The sequence below is a fragment of the Oryx dammah genome, unplaced genomic scaffold (genome assembly GCF_014754425.2).
Source record: "Oryx dammah isolate SB20612 unplaced genomic scaffold, SCBI_Odam_1.1 HiC_scaffold_27, whole genome shotgun sequence".
Taxonomy (NCBI): domain Eukaryota; kingdom Metazoa; phylum Chordata; class Mammalia; order Artiodactyla; family Bovidae; genus Oryx; species Oryx dammah.
This window is the reverse complement of record NW_024070211.1, coordinates 42,750,802-42,768,402: the sequence shown is the minus strand read 5'-3', so window position 1 is coordinate 42,768,402 and position 17,601 is coordinate 42,750,802. Positions and strand designations below refer to the sequence as shown.

Sequence of the window (17,601 nt, the reverse complement as noted above, 5' to 3'; positions counted from 1 at the left end):
GTGACACGTGTGCTAGGCTGGGCAGATGTCCTTCAGCCCCTGGCAGCCTGGGAGGCCCTGCTTCAGTTGGTAGGTTGGTTCTCATTTATCTATTCCCTAAAAGTCATTGATTGACATTTGTGATGACAGTTCTGCTGAATGGCCTCAGACCAAATTTGCATATATTGCACGTCTTTTAATACCGTGTGATCTACGTATAGCCCTTTTGGTTTCAGGGGGCAGAATCTCACTCATACGACCAAAGGTGTGTTCCTGAGAGCAGCAAAGGAGCCTCACAAGAAATGAAGAGTGGGACCATTTCAGGACTCGAAGCAATTATTTTCTCAGGATTTACATGGCTTTATTCCTCTGTATGTTGCTCTGGGGCAGATCTAGGTTTTTGGTCTCTTGTTGTCTTTTTCTTTCCTTTTCCCCTTGATTAGTTTTCCCTGCTTACTGACCTTGCACTTGGCCTCCACCCCCAACATTGTCATGACTTATTAGGCTCAATATCCACTGTCAACTGGCAATGGTCTCCTATGTCTTGGGTCAAATCCAACAGGGAGTGAGATTACCAAATTTTCTTCAGTTTATCTGAGTGCTTCAGTGCCTTTGAGAGACGTGCATGGCTAGTCAATCAGCTGTGTGGAGTTTGGGGTAGGTCAGATGACATGTAAACCTGCTGCCCTTGAGACTGCAGGAACATCAGGCAATAGAATATGTATCATTGCATTTTGACCATGATTACTGATGACATGTACAGTTAACGAACAATTGTACTGCTCTCTTTTCAAGACACATTTGATGAAATTTACAGCCATGAATAAAACATACTTTGGGAGAATTTATAGACCAGTGGAGAGAAAATAGCTGATTAACTGAAACAGTTTATTTTTGGATAGTTTTGAAAATACAATATGTTTATTGTTGTGTCTTATACTGTTGCAGTTCATACTTATTATCTGACCTAGTTTTGTAAATACATGACTCTAATGAAACTTTTCAAAAGCATATCTTGTGGATTACTTAGTTGAAAGTATTTTGTTATAATAGTTTAGTGCAGTGATTATTTCATGGCAAAAAAGTCTAATGTGAAATATTTATAGACTGAGGTATATTTTCAAAGCCTAGTGAATTAGAAAGTTGAGGAATTAGGGCCAAGTGCCTTCAAATGCTTGCCTCTTTAGTTTTGAAATTAAAGCTGAGATTTTAATAGACAGAAAATATGAGTGATGAAAATCTTTGATCATTTTAATAGTAGATATCTTTAAAGTGTAAATTAACTGCTAATTTAATTCACTGTAATGCTATGCCAAATAAGGTGTTTCTACTTAAAAACTTGTAATTTTAATGAAAATATGCACATTTTTAACCACATGTAACCTTTGGTTTATTTTGTTTTGCCTTTTCACACAGTTTTTACTTGATATCAAACTTTTTTCATTAAACATTTCTTATTTTAAATTATATTAAAATAATACTTCTGGTTTCTTAGGTGATATTACCAGATCATTGTCTTTTTTATGACTATAAATTTTTAGTCTTATTATTACTTAGTATTGTTACTTAGATAGTTGTCTTTTTTATGACTATAAATTTCAGAATGATCTGTACCATCTTTTTTAGTGTACTTCTAAATTAGGTGCATATTTTTCCTCTTCATAGAAAGTAAGTTAAATTGTAGGAAACAACTACCTGAAGCTTTGTTTTGAATATAAGAACAACAGGTAGCCAAAACTATTTAAATGCTATTCTAAGATTGTGAATAAATTCCAAGGAAAATATGTTCATTTATATCCTACTTCTCTGTTTTTTGTTTCTGTTGAAATAAAAATTTAAGTATCTGCCTGTTGAAGTTCTTTTCAAAAAGTGTCTTTGTCAGTATCTGCTGGAGGCATGTAACAGTGTTGCCTTTACAGGATTTTTATGAAGCACAATGAAAATAGTTTAACTCTGTTATTTCAGTTCAGTTCAGTCACTCAGTCATGTCCGACTCTTTGCGACCCCATGAATTGCAGCATGCCAGGCCTCCCTGTCCATCACCAACTTCCAGAGTTTACCCAAACTCATGTCCATTGAGTTGGTGATGCCATCCAGCCATCTCATCCTCTGTCGTCCCCTTCTCCTCCTGCCCCCAATCCCTCCCAGCATCAGGATCTTTTCCAATGAGTCAACTCTTTGCATGAGGTAGCTAAAGTATTGGAGTTTCAGCTTTAGCATCATTCCTTCCAAAGAAATCCCAGGGTTGATCTCCTTCAGAATGGACTGGTTGGATCTCCTTGCAGTCCAAGGGACTCTCAAGAGTCTTCTCCAACACCACAGTTCAAAAGCATCAATTCTTCAGCCCTTAGCTTTCTTCAGAGTCCAACTCTCACATCCATACATGACCACTGGAAAAACGATAGCCTTGACTAGATGGACCTTTATTGGCAAAGTAATGTCTCTGCTTTTGAATATACTGTCTAGGTTGGTCATAACTTTCCTTCCAAGGAGTAAGTGTCTTTTAATTTCATGGCTGCAATCACCATCTGCAGTGATTTTGGAGCCCCTAAAAATAAAGTCTGACACTGTTTCCACTGTTTCCTCATCTATTTCCCATGAAGTGATGGGACTGGATGCCATGATCTTCGTTTTCTGAATGTTGAGCTTTAAGCCAACTTTACTCTCCTCTTTCACTTTCATCAAGAGGCCCTTTAGTTCTTCTTAACTTTCTGCCCTAAGGGTGGTGTCATCTGCATATCTGAGGTTCTTGATATTTCTCCCAGCAATCTTGATTCCAGCTTGTGCTTCTTCTAGCCCAGTGTTTCTCATGATGTAGTCTGCATATAAATTAAATAAGCAGGGTGACACTGTACAGCCTTGACGTACTCCTTTTCCTATTTGGAACCAGTCTGTTGTTCCATGTCCAGTTCTAACTGTTGCTTCCTGACCTGCATATAGGTTTCTTAAGAGGCAGGTCAGGTGGCCTGGTATTCCATCTCTTTCAGAATTTTCCATAGTTTATTGTGATCCACACAGTCAAAGGCTTTGGCATAGTCAATAAAGCAGAAATAGATGTTTTTCTGGAACTCTTTTCCTTTTTCCATGATCCAGTGGATGTTGGCAGTTTGAGATGATGCTGTGAAAGTGCTGCACTCAATATGCCAGCAAATTTGGAAAACTCAGCAGTGGCCACAGGACTGGAAAAGGTCAGTTTTCATTCTAATCCCAAAGAAAGGCAATGCCAAAGAATGCTCAAACTCTGTTATATAGCCATAGATTATTTGGTGTTTGGATTAATTATGCAAAGGGATAATAGACTTCTTAAATTATTAGATTACTATGAGCCAACAAAAATATCCAGATGGCATCTCTTATTTGTAGTCATATGATAACAGATAGAGGCTACATTGAGTTCCTTGCCACATTAGATTTCCTGTTGCTCTGCCAGTAGGAAATTGGTATAACTTTCATAGTTTCAGCCATAATTCGTTTTGTTTTTGTCTGTGGTTTACCCAAATCTGTATGGTAGTTAGGCATTGAGCCTTTTAAACTTTAAATATGCTAAAATAACTCAAACTAAAATATTGAAATGAAGGCAAATACTGCATATTGCTTCAATTCAAACAACCACTGAAATCCATCAACTGGAAAAAGGATACCATTGAACAACTCATAGTATCATATTGGAAAGGAATCAGATGGTTCATAATTGCAAAAAGAAAAGAGAATGGATTCATGTCTTATATATTTTTTGCATCAAAAGCAAAAGGGAAAAGTTAAATTAGAACATTTTGTCAAGAGATCTTGATCAGACAGTACAGGTTTGGTTCTGGAAAGCAGATAATAGGCATAAGAATTTGAGCTAGTATCCTTATGATTCAGAAGTGACCAGGTGGGAGATCAGTGCTGCCTGGTATATTTGTTAGGTTATGAGTAGGTGGCCCTTGTAGTAAAGAGCCTGACTGTCCATGCAGGTAGACTTAAGACACGAGTTCAGTCCCTCGGTCAAGAAGATCCCCTGGAGAAGGGCACCACAACCCACTCCAGTATTCTCACCTGGAGAATCCCATGGACAGAAGAGCTTGGCACACTGCAGTCCATAGAGTCACAAAGAGTTGGACATGACTGAAGTGATTTATAAGAAGGGGACGACAGAGGATGAGATGGCTGGATGGCATCACTGACTCGATGGACATGAGTCTGAGTGAACTCCGGGAGTTGGTGATGGACAGGAAGGCCTGGTGTGCTGCGATTCATGGGGTCGCAAAGAGTTGGACACAACTGAGCAACTGAACTGAAGTGACTTATGGACATGAATGAGTTTGGGTAAACTCTGGGAGTTGGTGATGGACAGGGAGGCCTGGCGTGTTATGATTCATGGGGTCCCAAAGAGTCAGACACGACTGAGCGACTGAACTGAACTGAAGTTACTTAGCATGCACGCATGCAGGAGCTCTGTTTTAGCACACATCATGTGACAGTGGCTTGAGAAGGTGAAACTGTTAGTTGCTCAATTGTGTTAGACTCTTCACGATCCCATTGATTGTAGCCTGCCAAGCTCCTCTGTCCATAGAATTCCCTAGGCAAGAATACTGGAGTGGGTTGATATACCCTTCTCCAGGGGATCTTCCCAACCCAGGGATCGAACCCAGGTCTCTTGCATTACAGGCAGATTATTTACCTTCTGAGCCACCAGGGAAACCTAACAGTGGCTTAAACAAGATAGTTTGTCTCTGTCTCATATAGAAGCCTGGGTTGAATGTGATTTGGAGAGTAGAAGCCAAGCATCTCTACTCTTAGATGACTTTCTCATCACTCTACCGTGCTTTACCAGGAGTCCTTAACCTCATCTATATGTGAGATTCATCTGGGGAGCTTAAAAAAAAAAAAAAAGAAAAGACTCTTGAGCCTGGCCCCATTGCAGTTGACAGTTTAACCTATGAGAATAAATACCAACCATAGACCAGAATTGGAATCTGTGCTCAGAACTTAACCATAAGAACTTGCCTGGCTGCAAAGGAGGCTGAGAGAGGTAGTCTAGCTGCAGCCAAGGCTGCAGTGAAAGCCTGGTTGCTTCTGTTACTGAAGTGAGGGTACCTAGTAGGAGATAATCAGTTAAATTAGAGTTTGAGACACTTGATAATGACTTTTGATCAATTGGTAGAGAAGAAAAGACAGTGATGAAGTGTAAGGCTAATGAAACAGTGAAGCTGAAGTCACTCAGTCGTGTTCGACTCTTTGCGACCCCATGGATGATAGCTTACCAGGCTCCTCCATCCGTGGGATTTTCCAGGCAAGAGTACTGGAATGAGTTGCCATTTCATTCTCCAGTGGATCTTCCTGACCCAGGGATTGAACCCAGGTCTCCCGCATTGTAGGCAGCTGCTTTACTCTCTGAGCCACCAGGGTGGTAATAAACATAAGTAAATTGGGATGGTGTTATACTGAGTATATCCAGGAGACAAAGGCTGGAGCCTTCTAAGAGTCAGGCAGGTGAAATGGGCCAGGTCTTACCTAGACTAGAAGGGCTGCTTTGAAGGGACCAGTTGTTGGCTAGTTCAGGAAAGTTAACAAGGTTTTACAGATCCAAATGGGAAGCGCACCTTTATTGAAATGCCAGCCAAATTTAACATGTCTTTAAATTGGATATAGATTAACATCACTTAGAAATTCTGACCCCAGTTTTATGGCACGCTATTTAGAATACAAAGCACATTTTTCGTAGTGACAAGCTGATGTTCCTCAAAATTTGTTCCAATATTTTAAAAATATATGAAGAATAAATTTGCTAAAAATGATAATAGTAAAATATATTGCCTTTTGGCCATTTTAGTAGAACTGTAATACTTTGGTATTCCTAACCACAAACAGTAGAAAATTCTGAAAGATATGGGAATACCAGACCACCTGACCTGCCTCTTGAGAAATATGTATGCAGGTCAAGAAGCAACAGTTAGAACTGGACATGGAACGACAGATTGGTTCCAAATAGGAAAAGGAATACGTCAAGGCTGTATATTGTCACCCTGCTTATTTAACTTATATGCAGATACATCATGAGAAACGCTGGGCTGGAAGAAGCATAAGTTGGAATCAAGATTGCTGGGAGAAATATCAATAATCTCAGATATGCAGATGACACCACCCTTATGGCAGAAAGTGAAGAAGAACTAAAGAGCCTCTTGATGAAAGTAAAACAGAGTGAAAAAGTTGGCTTAAAGCTCAACATTCAGGAGACTAAGATCATGGCATCTGGTCCCATCACTTCATGGCAAACAGATGGGAAAGAGTAGAAACAGTGACTGACTATTTTTTGGGGCTCCAAAGTCATTGTGAATGGTGACTGCAGTCATGAAATTAAAAGGCACTTACTCCTTGGAAGGAAAGTTATGACCAACCTAGACAGTATATTAAAAAGCAGAGACTTTACTTTGTCAACAAAGGTCTGTCTAGTTAAGGCTATGGTTTTTCCAGCGATCATATATGGATATGAGAGTTGGACTATAAAGAAAGCTGAGTGCCGAAGAATTGATGCTTTTGAACTGTGGTGTTGGAGAAGACTCTTGAGAGTCCCCTGGACTCCAAGGAGATCAAGCCAGTCAATCCTAAAGGAAATCAGTCCTGCATCTTCACTGGAAGGACTGAAGCTGAAGTGAAACTCCAATACTTTGGCCACCTAATGTGAAGAAACGACCCTGATGCTGGGAAGGATTGAAGGCAGGAGAAGGGGATGACAGAGAATGAGATGGCTGGATGGCATCATTGACTCAATGGACATGAGTTTGAGTAAGCTCTAGGAGTTGGTGATGGATAGGGAAGCCTGTTGTGTTGCGCTCCATGAGGTTGCAAAGAGTCGGACATGAGTGCCAACTGAACTGAACAATGCACTCATTGTGTGAAAGTTCTGTAGAGATGTCCTCTGAATCTGATTAGGATGCTGTCCTGATGCCACCTTGGTTATTTGAAGAGGAACAGAAGGTATGATGTCTGCATCCCACTCTCATCCTCTGCCTCCTGCTGTTTTGTTTGCCTGAAAATGAGAGGTCAAGGAGAATAGTTGAGAATTAGCCCTGAAAGGGCACTTGTTTCATCAAAAGTTAACAATTGAGGTGCAATTTTTGAGTGTCATAGTTTGACACTTACCTATCTCTGAAAATAATCAGTTGATATTTCCTACATAACTATTTGGCCACTTCCAAATATTAAAAAAAATATTTACTGGATCACTATATTTTGTAGGCTGGTTTTAAGGTGACTTAGCAACTGAAAATGATTCAGTTCATTTTATGTTTATTAAGAAATGCATTAAAAATGAGTGTTACATTTATGGAGAATTCAGAAATTGCTCTAAATTAGTTGACATTTTTTTCAAATATAATACATATATTTTGTAATTTATGAAAAAAAATATAGCTTGACTGTTTCCCAGTAAACCAAAGATTCATCTGTATTGTCTCAGGTTTGTCAAAGGACAAGAAAGGAAGATGTTGTTATTTGGTTTATTGGATCTTTCATTATTTTCTACAAAGGTCAGGAGACAATAAATGATTTTTTTTTAGCACTTTACTACATATTCTGAGGGGAGGTACTCTGTTCCATGTTGGCTTAAAGCTAGTTTCTTCTTTCAGGGGAAATCAAAAGTAGTATTGTCTTTCTTATAATTGCTGATGGGCTGGAAATCGGCAATGGGCAAAAAGGGCAGTGAGATAAGTCACTTACTGGAAGGGAATTAGAATACAGGATAAGGGGAGGATGGTAGAATGATCAAGTTCATGATAATCTGTGGGAGAAAGTGGGCATGATGGAAGTAAATTGGTTGATCAGATAGGACTTTGGAGGGAGCTTAACCTATTGTGACTGACTTGTTGGTCTAACCTAATCACTTATATGATCTGAGAGTAAATTCCAAATTTCTTCTGGCAAGAAATAGTGATATTCTTTTTTTCCTACGCAAGTAATAAGTTTGCTGATTGAGTTCTCACATATAGTCCTCTCAGCACAAAACAAGAACATGACAATGTTTTTCTTCAAATTACTAACCTTATGGACAGTGCCTTTGCTTAAAACAGGGCTTACTAAGTTCTCTTCTTGGTCAGGAGTCCCTTAGGTGCTACTTGTACTGGAAACCTTGATAAATTACCTTGGATTTTCCAAAGCACTTTTCTTTATGCTTTGTTTCTGTTCATCTTAAAAGCACAGTTAGTTATAGCTACTTTCATTAAAGAAAGTTTAATGGGCGATTATTCATTTTTCTTATGTATTGTTGCTAATCAGTTTTAATTTTTAACTTATCTTTTTTTTTTTTTTTTTGCATTTCAGCTTGTCTTTTCCTTCTGAGATACTGGGAAATAATTGATATATGTTTAAAAAATGTCCCCTACTCTTATCGTTGTAGAATGAAATCTTTTATGGATTTCATGCTTCACATGGAGCAATATTCAGTAATGTATTCACAGTGAGAATGCATTTCAGAATTAATTATTTCTGTCATTCTTCCAGGTATTCCCTCACTATTAAATTATTGCTTTCTTATTCAGTATAAATTTGTTTTCCACTGATTTTGGTGTGATCTTTGTCATCAGTGGATAGTTAAAAATTCCCTTCCAGGAATTCCCTCTGATTATCTATAACATCTTGGTTTGAATAATAGGCTTGCTGCATAACTCGGGGAGGTGGCCCTTTGATATTTGATTTATTAATTATTTATGGAGTGACTGTGGAAATGGAGTAGGAGGAGGCACAAATTAGTGGAAATATACTGTCCTTGCTTTCATGACCTTATTGTGGAGACACATTGTATGTGGAAGTCTGATTACGTACCTGAAGAGGTAATATAGGTCATATGTGCTCTATGATCGGTGTGGATGAGCATAACAGAAGTTACAAAGAGCTTAGACTGATGCAGTCTGTTTCTAATCATCAGAATTTGACTGAGCCATCGGGCGGGATAAGAAAGAGTGGGATTGACAAGTGGTGTAGCGTCGTGTACGAGTGCTGCGTCCCAGGAGTTTCCATGCTGAGGTCCGAGAACATGTTTAAGGATAGAGTGGATCGAATAGGAGGGGGCTGAATATGAAGAAAGACAAACAAGGTTTTATTCGTGGAGGTTTCTTTCTTCTGCCTGAACTATGAATGTTAAACTTTGTTGTGAAATCGCTCAGTCGTGTCCTACTCTGCGCAGCTTCATGGACTCCAGCACGCCAGGCTCCCCTGTCCTTCACCATCTCCCGGAGTTTGCTCAGATTCATGTCCATTGAATCGTTGATGCCATCCAACCATCCTCTGTTGTCCCCTTTTACTCCTGCCTTCAATCTTTCCCAGCATCAGGGTCTTTTCCAATGAGTCAGTTTTTCACATCAAGTGGCCAAAGTATTGGAGCTTCAGCTTCAGCATCAATCCTTCCAATGAATATTCAGGATTGATTTCCTTTAGGATTGACTGGTTTGATATTTAAATATTTAAATAATTCATTTGAAAATTCCACTCAGGAGAGTAAACTTGTTGTTGGACATAAAGCAGTAGTTTGGCAACTACAATTAAGCATAATACTTAAAGAATACAGGATAGCCTTTAGAAACAAATGTAATCTTTTCATTCCTGGGGAAAAAGCAAGGGAGAAAGTGCTTTGAATTGGAAGTGAAATACGTGAAAATTTATTTTAATGTTCCCATTTTAATAAACATAGAAAATATGATTAATATGAAGTAAGAACTAAAGTGAACATAGTAATTTTACTTATTTCATGCACTGTAATCTGTTTAATTTTTCCACATTTTATTTCCTTCTAATCATTTGAATTCATTATCTTGGCAACACCTTACAGTTTAAAAAATACCTTGGAAATATGATCAAGTCTGAATATCTGCTTTTCCTTAATGGTACCATTTGATTTAATATCCACTGGACCTTAGTTTAGATTCTGTGAAAACTACCTTAACGTGTTTTATAAACTGGAGCAATTAGGTATAGAACAGGAGTGAGTTTGAAGCTCTGGAATTTGTTCATCAAGTATTTAGTAAATTATTGCTGTCCCTTATGAGGGCATCCCAATGAGAACGTCAAATAAAACAGCAGAAATCCAAAGAAATGCCCATGTGGTCAACTCCGTAACTGGTGGGAGGTGATAATAAGTGTTTCAAGGACAATTCTGACATGATCCCCACCATTGTCACATAGCCATAGACATCTTGGAAGTGACAATAGCTGACAGACCATGTTGGCACTGCAGAAGTCAGAGATGGACTAGCTCAGCTGGAAGAAAAATGTCATGCTGACTAGGAGACTAAGAAGCCACATGCGGCAGTGGCAGCTTGCGTTATTAACATTAACTAGCAGACAGATTGAGTCCAGTGAGCGCTGCAGGCCTCCCATCAGTTGCTCTGCCATACTTGTATACACAGGAAGTTCTTTACTGTCAGCAGTAGCTTTTCTCAGTGAAAAGGAAGAGATGTTTATGTTCCTTCTTGTGCTCCGGTTGGACAGTGACAGGTAAAGAATGTACTTTGTGTTATGAAGAATAATGCAACTTTAATGTGAATTTGACCTTGAAGGTACAGGATTGCTGAGCCATCACTAATAACATCACTTACAGTGTATTCCCTGTTCAGCTGTTGGTTCACCCTCATTCATCCCTGATGTTACACACTTTCAAGATGGCAGCCCAGGAGTTGCAGTCTGTTTTAGGGCAATGGAATCAAAGGCCTATGGACTGTGGAAATAAAATCATGGATATATCCTTTGCTTTTGCTTCTTTAACACCTTGGCTGCTGAGCACTCCTGGAGAAAAATCATCAAACTGAGTGTTTTTATTTGGCTTGCTCCTTCTATGTGCCTTCAGTGGTAACTCTAAAGCCTCACTGCCCTCTATGGGCTCCAACCCCAACCCTGACCTCCCAACTCTTAGTTGGTGATCATCCTAAGCTACCTGTTAGGAAAAAAAAAAAAGAAAAACAGAACTTGAGGCTTGAATAAACTTCTTCAGTTTTTCATCTTATTGTCTAAAAAAATTAATTTCTGCCCTCAAGACTTAGAATTGCTTCTCCTGCCCAGGCTAATTCTCCTGCTTACCCTTTCAGTCCCATGCCCTTCCTTCTATTTGCAGAACATTAAATTCACAGGCCCCTCCTGTCTTTAACCTCTACTGTACAGTCTTGTCTGAGCTCTGCATTTTAAAACCAAGAAAACAGACAGCCTCGCATGTTTCCTCCTAGCATTCTTTTCTCTTCAAAGTCCTAATCTTTTCCCTTTCTCATTTCTTAGACAAGTTGCCTAAATGAGTTGTTTAGAAAGAACATGAGGATCTCACTTCACCTCCTCATTCTGTAATTCAGGTCTGCCCTTATAATTCACTGAAGCTCTTTGACAATTTGAAAGTTCACCAAGGACTAGAGTAAAAGGAAATACTGCATGGAAAATTAGAAGATATTTAGGCAGGATGGAAGATTGTCAGAGCTGATGGGCCCAGAATTGTGAGGTGTGTGAGGTACTTAGTGTTAAGTATTTACTGAGGTACTTCAGTTCATTCACTCAATCATGTCCAACTCTTTGTGACCCTATGGACTGCAGCACGCCAGGCTTCCCTGTCCATCACCAACTCCTGGAGCTTACTCAAACTCATGTCCAAATTCCAAAGGGTTTGGGAGAGATAAGGGCTTCAACATCGCAAATCGTGAGCAGTGATGTAAGATGCTAGAGGAAAACCTACACTGTGTTCGTGTGGAGTACAAATCGCAGGGGTTTGCTTTAACAGAGTAAAAGATGAGGCTGAGGCACAAAATGCATGCAGCTTAATTAAGAAATTTAGCTGTTAAATGAAGATGTTGGATATTGGTTGGAATGAGTTTGGTCTTATAAAGAATTTGTTGCATAGGATGTTATTTATATTCTACAACTTGCAAAGCATATTCACTTGCATTTTTCCTTTTCTCCTCCAGAAGATCCTATTAGGTGAGACAGTGAAACTGTTACTGCTATCCAGCTTTATAGGTGAGAAAATCATTTCAAAGTATGAGTTGCTTAGACCACCAAAGTAGAGAATAGCTAAGCTGGGATTTGAATGGAGGTTATCCTAATCCATTCCTGTAAGCTTTCTACTTTTATGAGTCATCTTTCCTTTTAATACTACTGGATAACAAAGGCAGAAAGAAAGGAACTTTTAAAGATAATGATAGATAAGATGTTGAGAAAAGAAGGGCTGTGTGACCACAGTCTCTCAGTAGTTGGAAGGAGTTCTAGAATGTGGTGGGTGGGAGCTACCCTTATCCTTAAAGAGGAAGAAAGATTATCTTTAAGGGTTGACAGGTTTAATAGAGGGTCTGGGACTTAAAGTGTGTTAAGAGTCCTGGTGGGTATGAGATGAGGGCCTCATTCCCTGTAGTCCCTGGGTGAGGCCTAACACAAAGCCTTTGATGAACATTTGCTGGTGATGATGCAACATAATCCAGTTGGCTGAAAGTTTCAATTGGGTCTTATGTAGTCATGCAACTGTGTATTCGTGACTGCTGTTTGCCAGTTTTCATGGATCATTGAAATGTAAAAACTGAGTACTTGGCTCTTAGGTTGGCAGGTTTTTATCCACACTGATCCCGATATTTCTTTCAGAACCAACTCTTGCAGGATAAAGAACTTAGAGATTTGTAGACTCTCACCATGTTCCTTGGATTCTTTCCTACCTCTTCAGTGAGAGGAGGCCAATTGTGCTCCTGGGGACATTAACTGGCTCATCCCCCCCATTAACTGGCTCTTATTTCCATAAAGCTAAAACTCTTGCTGTGACAAGCCTGCAAATGACTGTCCGTGTCACAGCTGCTTAAGATGTGATTTTTATAGCATAAGCTTGAAATGTGATACCTAGCAGGCATCTTCTATATCTCAGAATGTTAATGTTAATATGTATTGCAACTTTGTTTTCTTCAATTTTCTTCTTCAGGTATTATTAAATTATGAGCCTCTAAAAGGGGAAAGATACATCATTTTATCATGTAACAAAGTACTGTTTAGGCATTTGGTAAATGCTTTGGTCTTATATTTAAAAAATCACTGTTACTTAACTTAATATTTTTATAATCCAGCAAGGACCTGCCTTCTTCATTACATACTTGCTGTGGACAACTTTACTCCTTTGGCTAACCATTTTTAGTTTTTTGTGTCTCCTTATTTTCTACTTCAAATGAATATTTGAAAGATCAAATTAGTGATTAGATGGTTCTGACTATTATGACCATTGATTCCTCCTCATTTTGTTTCTTCTTTTTATATAAATCTTTATTCTTTTCATTTTCCAGTTACAGGCCATTTAAAATGTGTGCATGTATATATAGTTATACACACAAATACATATACACACACATTGACACCCAGGAATGTGTATATATTAAGAGATATATATATACACACACATATCTGTATCTCTATAAATGATGTCATGCCTTGGGTCTTAAATGGTTAATTTCTATAGCACAGTTACACTGCTTTGTAAGCAAGTTTTCAGTACCATAGCATTTCATCATATATAGCAAAATGAGTATGTAGTTTTTTTACATACTCAAATAGGTGTTAAAACTGAAGATGAAATCGTACTTAGCTTTCTTTCTTAAACTTATGCCCATCCTCCTAAAAGCAATCTTGCAAACAGATGTAGGGAAAAAATAGTGAGAAAGCTGTTGTCTTTCAGAAGAAAAAATTGCATGGTGATATTCTGAAAGGCTCTCATTGGAGAATAAAGGATGTAATCTCTGTATTAAACACAGATGGAATATTTCAGTCTCAGCTGTCATCGAAGAATCTCCACATTAGTCTGGATTGTGCACCTTTGGGGCATGGATAAATGACAGTGATAAAACTACCTCTTTGCTGAGCAGGAGTACACAACATCCCTTTATCTATGCCATCTGGTGATACAGAGGATGGCAAATTCTCTCTGCCATGATTTTTTTCTTTCTTTGGGATTTATAGCCTTTTTTAGCATAGAATGTGTTTGACCAAGATCAGTCTTTGTTCAGATTTCAGTGGCAACAGATTGGAAAGAGAAAAAGAATTCTAAGATTAAAAATGTAGGAGGAGCAGAGAAGTTAGTTTGATGTACTATTGGGATATTTTGGAGGGTGGTGGTTGATTGCAAATATGCTGCTTTGTAGGCCTTGACCATAACTCCCTCCCTAGTGGTGGAAAACTGTTTCTAGTTTTGTTTTTGCCATTTTTTTTTTGCTATTGTTTGTAACATAATAATAATAAACAACTGATGCTCTGGTTCTTACCCATAGGAGCAGTGAATGGTAGTTATTATGCCTTAGAGCTCTTACTTTATTGTGTATTCTAAAAATTGGCTTACAATGCTTTATCACCACTTACTCAATTTAACTATTTTAGGACCAATCAGAAGATTTATTAGTTGTTGAGTCTTGTAATAACTTGTGTTCCTTTATTGTCTTCCATTGTCTGTGATTAAAATCAAAACAAAGTTAGATTACATTTTACTAACAAAAGAACATTCCTGTATGAATTATGAATTAGTGATAGAAGGCTTATAAATTATTAAGTTTTAATATTTCCCCCCAAATTGGACTTAGATTATGTAAAAGCAATCTATACCCACTTAGTTTTTTTATCTAGACTCACTTAGCGGTATTTTTTTTTTTTTTGTCACAACATGCCAGTGCTACAGAGGACTGTTTTCTGGGTGAATTCAGCAGAGAACCTTACCAGGCAAAATTTTGTACAGTGTTCATCAATAGGATCACTCTAGAATTGACAGAGTCCAGGATACAGTCATGAGAAATGGGAAGGAGTGAAATTTAATCAAATAAAACTGGGAGCTCTTTGAGTTCAAGCTGAATAAAATTAAATGATTTAAATTTATGTTAAATATCCAATTATATGTAGTCTAGCTGAGAGTTACTTCATTTTTGAGTTCTTAGATAAGTGCAACATGGTTAGAACCTGTCCTTACTAGACTGGTTTAGAATAGAACTCAAATGAATTGCCTGAACTCTCTGACTCCCTTTTTCATTCACCAGGGGACTTCTTTTTCATGAGGGGCACGAAGGTTGAGCAGCAAGTTCTCCTTTTCAGTCTTCACTTGCAGTGAGGTGGTGTGTTTTCTTTAAGCCTCCTAATTTATCCCAACCAGCCTCTTGTGATGTAAAAACTAATTTTATGTGGGGTTTTTCTTTTGGTATGGTCAAAATGATGGAAGTTGTTGCATCTAGAAATGTGTAACATGGTAAGAAGCCAGGCAAGCAATATCTCTCTGATTGCATGTTCATCAACCCATTGACAGCCACAAGCAGTTGTGCAAAGGAGAGGGACTGAGTTTCAGAAACTTGACCTTGATTCTCAGACACAGTGGGTGGTAAGGGGTAGGAGGGGAAACCGTACAGTTTCCTGATGGCTGGGGTTTTCTCTGGTCATTTCCAGTGCCCTGATTTTCAGGTGCTGGGTAAGAAACCATTGATAGGAGATCATTAATGTGTTACCTCACTCTTAGTCTAACCTTCACAAAAGAAGAAAATAAAAACTTCTTGCTCTCCCACTCCCCTCCTTTGGAGACTTCCAAATTTAAGCAGTTTAGCAGAAGCCTGAAAACATGGTAAGTAAAACTCAATTTTTTTCTAATTGTAGTGATATTATCTACCTTAATTGTGGATATCTGCACTGTGTGTGTGTGTGTATGCTAAGTCACTTCAGTCGTGTCCGACTCTGTGACCTCACGTACTGTAGCCCACCAGGCTTCTCTGTCCCTGGGATCCTCCAGCCAAGAATACTGGAGTAAGTTTGCCAGGCCCTCCTCCAGGGGATCTTCTTGACCCAGGGATCGAACCCGCATCTCTTACATCTCCTGCATTGGCAGGCAGATTCTTTACCTCTAGCACCACCTAGGAAACATTTGGACTAGGTAGGTATTAGTATTTAGGTGCTCGTCTTTATAAACCTGAGTGGGTTTACTGTGGGAGTAGAATGTTGGAGATAAATGCCTGATTTAGTACAAAGATTTTCAGTACAGGACTACCTGATTTCCACCTCTTTGGCTCATCTTTACAGTGAGGGAGCACACAGCACCCTAATTATGAGCCTCTCAAGTTCCATCCCATTACTAGCAGGGTGCCTGTCATCATGGTGCCTTTCACGATAATTTTCTTAGTGTTAAATGTTCATTAAGGGTGTTAAAGGTATTCACACAGAGAAGATACAAGGGGAGCTTGGGAAATCTTATTTACCTAATGTAAATGACACTCTATCTAATAAAGTCACCTAAAAAGGACTCAAAAGCCAGCTGGACAGGACTTCAGTGCTGGGATTCTGAGCATCAAAAATGAATAAAGTCTATGATATATCATAACACTGAATTTTAAATATTGAGAAAGTAGCATTATGCATAGTGATATGCAGTAATGCCCCAAAAATGACATAGAAGGAAATACTTAGGAATAGATATGACAATATATGTGCAAGATCTGTACATTGTAAACTATACAATGTTGCTGAGAAAAAGGGCAGATTTCAATGAATAGAAAGTTTTTATAGATCAGACTGTTATTAAAATTATCATCTTCTGTAGATTTAGTGCAACCCCAACAAAACTTAGCAGGCTTGTTTTTTTTTTTTTTTTTTGTAGGAATTGGTATGCTGAGTCTGAAATTGAAACAGAAATATAAAGAACCTTCCCTTGGGCTCTTTACCAGCTGAGCCACAAGGGAAGCCCCAAACTCTTGTCCTTTGAGCTGGATTTCCCTGGTGGCTCAGCTAGTAAAGAATATGCCTGCAATGTGGGAGACCTGGGTTTGATCCCTGGATTGGGAAATCCCCTGGAGGAGGGGATGGTGACCCTCTCCAGTATTCTGGCCTGGAGAATTCCATGGACTGTGTAGTCCATGGGGTCACAAAGAGTCGGACATGACTGAGCTACTTTCACTTCACTTCACTTCATAAAGAACCTAGACTAGTGAAAACAATTTTGGGAGAAATTGAAGAGAACTTACAGTACCTGATTTCAAGACTTTTAAGCACCTTAAGGAAAAACAGTGTAATACCGACATTAGGATAGAAAAATCAATGACTTGAGTAGAACTCAGAAATAAACTATGTCTATATTTTACAAATTGCCCCCTCCCCTCAGGTAATTTAGTGGAGAAAGGATAGTCTGACAAGCAAAGAGTGCTAGTAAAACTGGATATTTATATTCACATGCAAAACTAACTCTATCCACATATAAAATTTTATTTTAAATGGGTCATAGATTTATAAAATTTTTAGAAGAAAGCCTTGGAGAAATTGTTTTCAATTTTAGATTAGACAAATATTTCTGACATACAGTATATCTAAACCCTAGAAGAAAAGATGATTAATTTGCCTAATATCTAGCTACAAATAACTTTTAAAATTTTATACAAAAATTCATCCTGATTAAAAAAAATAAAATACTTGAATAGACATATCAAGACAAAAAATATAAATATAGCCAATAAGCATATCAAAAGATGTACTATGTCTCCAACCATTTAGAGAAAGAATTGCAAATTAAAAACTATAGTGATACCCTTATACTCATAAAACAGCTAAAATTTAAAAAGTGAAAATAGCAAGTATCGACAAAGGTGCAGAACAACTGGACCTCTCAGTCATTGCTGGTGGTAACTCAGAAAA

The 17,601-nt window shown here is 38.3% G+C and overlaps 1 protein-coding gene and 1 long non-coding RNA gene across 8 annotated transcripts in view; one reads left to right on the top strand and one right to left on the bottom strand.

The window, feature by feature from the left end:
* Nucleotides 1-17,601, top strand: part of PARD3B (par-3 family cell polarity regulator beta) — a 1,152,049-nt gene that overhangs the window by 191,990 nt on the left and 942,458 nt on the right. The window lies entirely within an intron of this gene.
* LOC120854587 overlaps nt 3,187-17,601 on the bottom strand; it is a 38,976-nt gene continuing 24,561 nt past the window's right edge. The window contains exons 3-4 of one of the 4 annotated variants that reach the window (XR_005719016.1): nt 8,778-8,781; nt 3,187-3,218 (exon numbers count right to left, since the gene is read on the bottom strand). This is a non-coding gene — a long non-coding RNA (uncharacterized LOC120854587). Of the gene's footprint in view, nt 3,219-7,100; nt 7,109-8,777; nt 8,782-13,038; nt 13,043-17,601 lie in introns of all 4 variants that reach the window. The other 3 variants (XR_005719015.1, XR_005719018.1, XR_005719017.1) reach the window with 3 other exon arrangements.